The sequence below is a fragment of the Oryctolagus cuniculus genome, chromosome 18 (genome assembly GCF_964237555.1).
Source record: "Oryctolagus cuniculus chromosome 18, mOryCun1.1, whole genome shotgun sequence".
In the NCBI taxonomy this organism is placed as follows: Eukaryota; Metazoa; Chordata; class Mammalia; order Lagomorpha; family Leporidae; genus Oryctolagus; species Oryctolagus cuniculus.
In genome coordinates, this window is record NC_091449.1 from 55418454 (window position 1) to 55424679 (window position 6226).

The following is a 6226-nucleotide window of genomic DNA, read 5'->3' on the forward strand; positions in this document are numbered from 1 at the left end:
TTTGAGGCAAATGATGGTGCCCATATGAAGGAAATATCGAAATCTTGCATCTTCCTCTCGTTCCCTCCATTTTGTCTTCTCTCATGGGACAATGGCACCATGTTCCGGGGCGGGGACGGGGAGATTGAGTTGATGGCAGTCTCACACCTGGTGAGGATTTTCCATTCTAAGGTTTCTACATAATACACAATCACTTACAAGCCAAGAGTACTATACAAAAAAGAAAATACTGTGATGGAAACCATTTCAGCTGGCCCTTTGGATTTCTGCTTTAGAAAATCTCTAGGGGTGGGTGTTTGGTGCTGGGTTTAAGTTGCTGCTTGGGATGCCTGCTTCTCATATTGGAGTGCCTGGTTCCAGTCCTAGCTCCTCCACTTCCTGCATCCTGGAAGGTAGATTGCATCCCAGGCTCCTGGCTTTGACCTGGCACAGCCCTGGCTATTGCAGGCATTTGGCGAGTGGGCCAGCAAATGCAACATTTCTCTTTCTGTCTCTGTGCTTTTCAAAGAAAAACTGAAAATAAATAACATTCTACAAAAGGGAGCTTGGTCTTTCTGGGTTTGGTCCTCATCTTGAGGGAACATACAATAGATTTCCTAATGTTCTTGGTAGGAGATCAAAGAGTGTGTGAAGTTGGCTGTTGAAAATTTAATTTTTATATCATCTCTGGCTTTGGTCATAACTGAAGGATTAGCACCTAAATCCTCTTCTCAGGCCAAGATAAATTGTGACAAGGGACCACACTTAAAGGAATTGAAAATGCTTTTTGTGAAAACATTACATAAACAACAGCAGAGAGACTCATTTCTCTCTGACTTTGAGGCTTATTTATAGATTCCTGTGACTCAAGCGATAACAAAGCAGGCCAGTGCAGCCTGACTCACGTCGCCGTGTTTCCTCCAGGGCTGTGCCCCTTCACTGCTCCTGGCTGAGCGCCCCAGCACATAGAGGGCAGGAAGAGTCCCTCGGGAAAGATGCTGACCACATTTTGTCAGAGAGAGCTTTCCCCATCTGCTCTGAGGGCCATGTGCGCTTTGGCTGCTGCTGCTAATGAAGTCGTTGAAGAAAAGCCCTGCGACCCTCAACCCAGGAGAAAGGGGCCCTCTCTGGCAACACAGACTGCAACTGATGTGCTGTGTCGTCCTTTCATTGCTCTGGCTCCTAAGAACATATCATTCTGGATAGTGAGAGAGAGACAGAGAGAAAGGTCTTCCTTTGCCGTTGGTTCACCCTCCAATGGCCGCCACGGCTGGTGCACCGCGCTGATCCGAAACCAGGAGCCAGGTGCTTATCCTGGTCTCCCATGGGGTGCAGGGCCCGAGCACTTGGGCCATCCTCCACTGCACTCCCTGGCCACAGCAGAGAGCTGGCCTGGAAGAGGGGCAACCAGGACAGAATCTGGCACCCCAATCAGGACTAGAACCCGGTGTGCCGGCACTGCAAGGCGGAGGATTAGCCTAGTGAGCCACAGCACCGGCCCTACTTTTTTTTTTTTTTTTTTTTTTTTTAACTAGGACTTACTTAATGAATGATAATAGCACTGTTGTGGGTTTTGTTGTAGTTGGTTTTTGTATTTGTGGAGTTCTTAAAAGTCTAGTTTTCCACAATGAGATTATAGTTATCTGGAGGGAGGAGGAACAATCCTTTTCTTCTTCTTTTTTTTTTAAAGGTTTTATTTATTATAAGTCAGAATTCCAGAGAGAAGAGAGAGAGAGAGAGAGAGAGAGAGAGAGAGAGAGAGAGAGAGAGAGAACGAATACAAGCTCTTCCATTTACTGGTTCACTCACCAAATGGCCACAACAGCTGGGGTTGGGCCATGCCTAAACTAGGAGCCAGGAGCTTCTTTTGGGTCCCTTACATGGGTACAGGTGTGCAAGCACTTGGACTGTCCTCTGCTGTTTTCCTAGGCATATTAGCAGGGATGCTGGATCAGAAGTGGTGCTCATACGGGATGCCAGTGCTGCAGTGCCAGCCCCCATCTTTTTTAATATCTATTTTAGATTCTGGTAAACCATGGACAGTGTGCTTAGCAGAAGAATCAAGCTGTACATTAATCAAATGATTATTATATGGACTAGAAGACAAATGCACAGCTAGAGGGTTTGGATTTGAGTCTGGCCTCTGCTGTATGAAATTGTGACAAATTGGGGCCAGTGCTGTAGCTCCAATGGTTAAATCGCCTCCTTCAGTGCCAGCATCCCATGTGGGCACCGGTTTGAGTCCCAGCTGCTCCACTTCTGATCCAGTTCCCTACTATGTGCTTGGAAAAGCAGCAGAAGACGGCTGGAGTCCTTGGGCCCCTGCCTCCAAATGGGAGACCTGAAGGAAGCTCCTGGCTCTTGGCTTCTGCCTGGTCCAGCCCCATCTATTGTGGCCATTTGCAGAGTGAACAAGTAGCTGGAAGGTCTCTCTCTCTGTCTCTCCTTCTCTCTGTAACTCTGCCTTTCAAATAAATGAATCTAAAAAAATTTTTTAAAAAAGCATGACAAGTCATTTAATCTTGCTAAGCCTCTGTTTGCTTATCTCTAAAATGGGGGTGCTGATGTTTATTTTAAAGAGAGCTAATATGTATTGAGTCCTTAGAGTGAGCCTGCAGCTGTTCTATATGGTGTAAGTGTATCAGGTCTTTATCACACCAGGTGCTAGAGCTGCTGCTGGCCCCATTCTACAGGAGATCCTGAAGTTCAGACCTGTTCACAAATGTTTTATAACTTCTTGCAGCACACATAACAAAGAAAGGAAGAGCAGGGTTTAAACTCAGGCAAGCTACCTCCAGAAACCAAACTCTTTACTGCTATGCTGGAAGCCTGGTATGGTTTTACAAGCTCATAGTACACTAGGAGCAAATGAATCAGTGAAAAAAGTGTTGCAAACTGTAAGACACAATGCACGCCTCTTGGGGATGGCGCTGTAGCACAGTGGATTAAAGCCCTGGCCTGAAGCGCCGGCATTCCATATGGGCACCAGTTCTAGTCCCGGCGCTCCTCTTCCAATCCAGCTCTCTGCTATGGCATGGGAAAGCAGTAGATGTGGGACCCCTGCACCCACGTGGGAGACCTGGAAGAAGCTCCTGGCCCATTGCGGCCATCTGCAGAGTTAACCAGTGCTTCAAAGACCTCTCTCTGTCTCTCTCTCTGTAACTCTGTCTTTCAAATAAATAAAATAAATCTTTAAAAAAAAGACACAATGCACCCCTATTACAGTAGCAGTTACACAATACTTCAGTTGAATTATGAGGTGGCATTAAAAGTTTTTATGCTTACATTCTTCAGATAGTTTGCATTTTTCAAAAGGGTTTTCACATATATGACCGTTTCTGGATAACAAGGCAGTTCAAATGCATTTTGAAACAAGGCAAGACCTAAGTAAATATGGGAAAGCTGAGCAAACAGGCCCAGAGATGTTGAACACCTTGCTCAAGACACAAAGTGAGTTACAGTCAGCCAAGACGAATTCAAGAGGTAAGCTTGCTGGCCAGTATCTCTTCAGCTTTGTATTTTTGTTATTATTTGTTAAAATGAAGCATGTAAGTTATCAATAATTGTAGAAACCCATACAACTGATGATGTTTTCTCCCAGCCATTATCTCTTTCTAAAAGTTTGTTTAATCCTCTCAGACTATTGCTGTTTTAAAAACAAAATCTCAGGAGCCAACATTCAGCTTCGTGGTTAAGATGCCTGCATTCTGTGTTGGAATATTTGGGTTCAGTTCCTGGTTCTCGCTGCAGACTCCACTTCCTCAGAGGAAGTGGTGATGGCTCAAGTAATTGGATTCCTGGCACCCATGTGGGACTCCTGAATTGTGTTCCTGGCTCCCAGCTTCAGCCCAGACTAGTTCTGGTTGTTGTGAGCATTTGGCCAGTGAACCAGTGGTTGGGAGCTTTCTGACTCTCTGCCTCTCAAGTAAGTAGATAAAATAAAAACAACCCTTTTAGCATTTGGTTCATAAAACTGCATTATCTTGTAAGGATTTTATTCTAAAATGTAAAAGATTTTTTTTTCAAATAGGAGTACAGTAAGCTTTTTGCAAAAATAAAACATAATAAAAATCCTCTACAACACTGTTATCCAAAGATACTTATTTATTTATTTATTTATTTATTTATTTATTTATTTATTGGACAGGCAGAGTGGACTGTGAGAGAGAGAGACAGGAAGAAAGGTCTTCCTTTTTCAATGGCCGCTAGGGCCGGCGCACCGCGCTGATCCGAAGCCAGGAGCCAGGTGCTTCTCCTGGTCTCCCATGGGGGTGCAGGGCCCAAGGACTTGGGCCATCCTCCCCTGCCTTCCTGGGCCATAGCAGAGAGCTGGACTGGAAGAGGGGCAACCGGGACAGAATCCAGTGCCCAGACCGGGACTAGAACCTGGTATGCTGGCGCCGCGGGCAGAGGATTAGCCTAGTGAGCTGCGGTGCCAGCTTATGTTTTAGTTTTATCCTTCACTTTTTTTCTACTTATATGTACAACTTTTTAAAAAAGAGATTTATTTATTTCTTTGAAAGGCAGAGTTACAGAGGAAGAGGGAGACAGCAAGAGAGGGCGTGAGAGAACAATAGTGAGTTATCTTCCATCTTTTGGTTCATTCTCCCAAAGGCCACACTGCCCAGGTCTAGGCCAGTTGGAAGCCAGGAGTCTGGAACTCCATCTGGATTGCTCGTATGGGTGGCAGGGGATCAAATACCTGGCCCATTATCCACTGCTTTCCCAGGCACAAAAGCAGGGAGCTGAATTGGAAGCAGAGCAGCTGGACTCAAAACTGGCACTCTGATATGGGATGTTGGTGTCGCAAGTGGGACTTAACCTATGGCACCGTGGCGCTGGCACTATATTCAACTTTTGTAGTTCATTTTATAATATTGTTTTTAAAATTCTGCCATAGTATTATAATAGAGGTATAGCTTCATTTTAATTGGCAGCACATTATTCCCTTTTATGGATGTGCTGTAATTTATTTATCTGGAGTTAGGGATTAGGTTTGAGGAGATGAGGAGTAAGCCCTCCTAGACTCTAATCACTACCCACAGATAGCAAAGATCCTGAGAAAATGATGACTGTTATATATTGGAGTGATTGCCTTTAATTTTCAGTTACATAGGGGAAGGGTTTGGTAATTATAAATGAAAGAAACAAATAAACACAGGAAGGGGTTAATATTTGATGTTATCATTTCTGTTTAGTGTTCTGCCATTTGAGGTGGTGGGAAAAAAGGCTCCTTTCTCCTTCTAGGAGATAGCTTAACTTTTTTTTAAGATTTATTTATTTATTTGAAAGTCAGAGTTACACAGAGATGAGAGGCAGAGAGAGAGAGAGAGAGAGAGAGAGAGAGAGAGGTCTTCCATCTGCTGGTTCACTCCCCCAATTGGCCGCAACAGCCGGAGCTGCGCCAGTCCGAAGCCAGGAGCCAGGAGCCTCTTCTGGGTCTCCCACATGGGTGCAGGGGCCTAAGGACTTGGACCATGTTCCATTGCTTTCCCAGGCCATAGCAGAGAGCTGGATGGGAAGTGGAGGAACTGGGACTCGAACTGGTTGGTGCCCATTTGGGATGCCGGCACTGCAGGCAGCAGTTCACCTGCTATGCCACAACACTGGCCCCCTTAATTTTCTTTCATGATTTACACTTGTAAACATTCAAAACTGACCTCTAAGCAATTTTATGATATGTCAAATGGAATAATGTAGCTAACTCAGCTTTACAACCTTCTAACTTACTCTTTTGGAAACCTTAAAATGAATTTGGCATGTGTTCCATGCACAGCCATGCTTCAGAGGAATCCATGTGCTGGTATTATGATGATATTCTAGTTTTATATTATTTTTAAATGTTTATTTATTTGAAAAGTGGGGGAGGGGAGAGGGAGGGAAAGAGAGAGAAAGGGTATCTTCCATTCATTGGCTTACTCCTGCCACCAGAAGCCAGGAACTCCAACTGATATTTCATGTGGGTGGCAGGGACCCAAGTACTTAAACCATCATCTGGTGACCCCCCAGGGTACACATTAGCAGGAAGTGAGACCAGAAGAGAAGGGGGGAACTGGATCTAAGGCACTTCAATATGGGACGTGGGAATCCCAAGCAGTGGCTTAACTCACCGTGCTCCAGTGGTCACCCCTTGTTTTACACTATTTACTAGCCATTCCCTTTGGGATGGTATTTCATGCTAGCACAGAGGAGGAGGAGAAGGGTATGAACTCTGCAAACATTCTGTTCTCCAAACTATTTTCTCTGG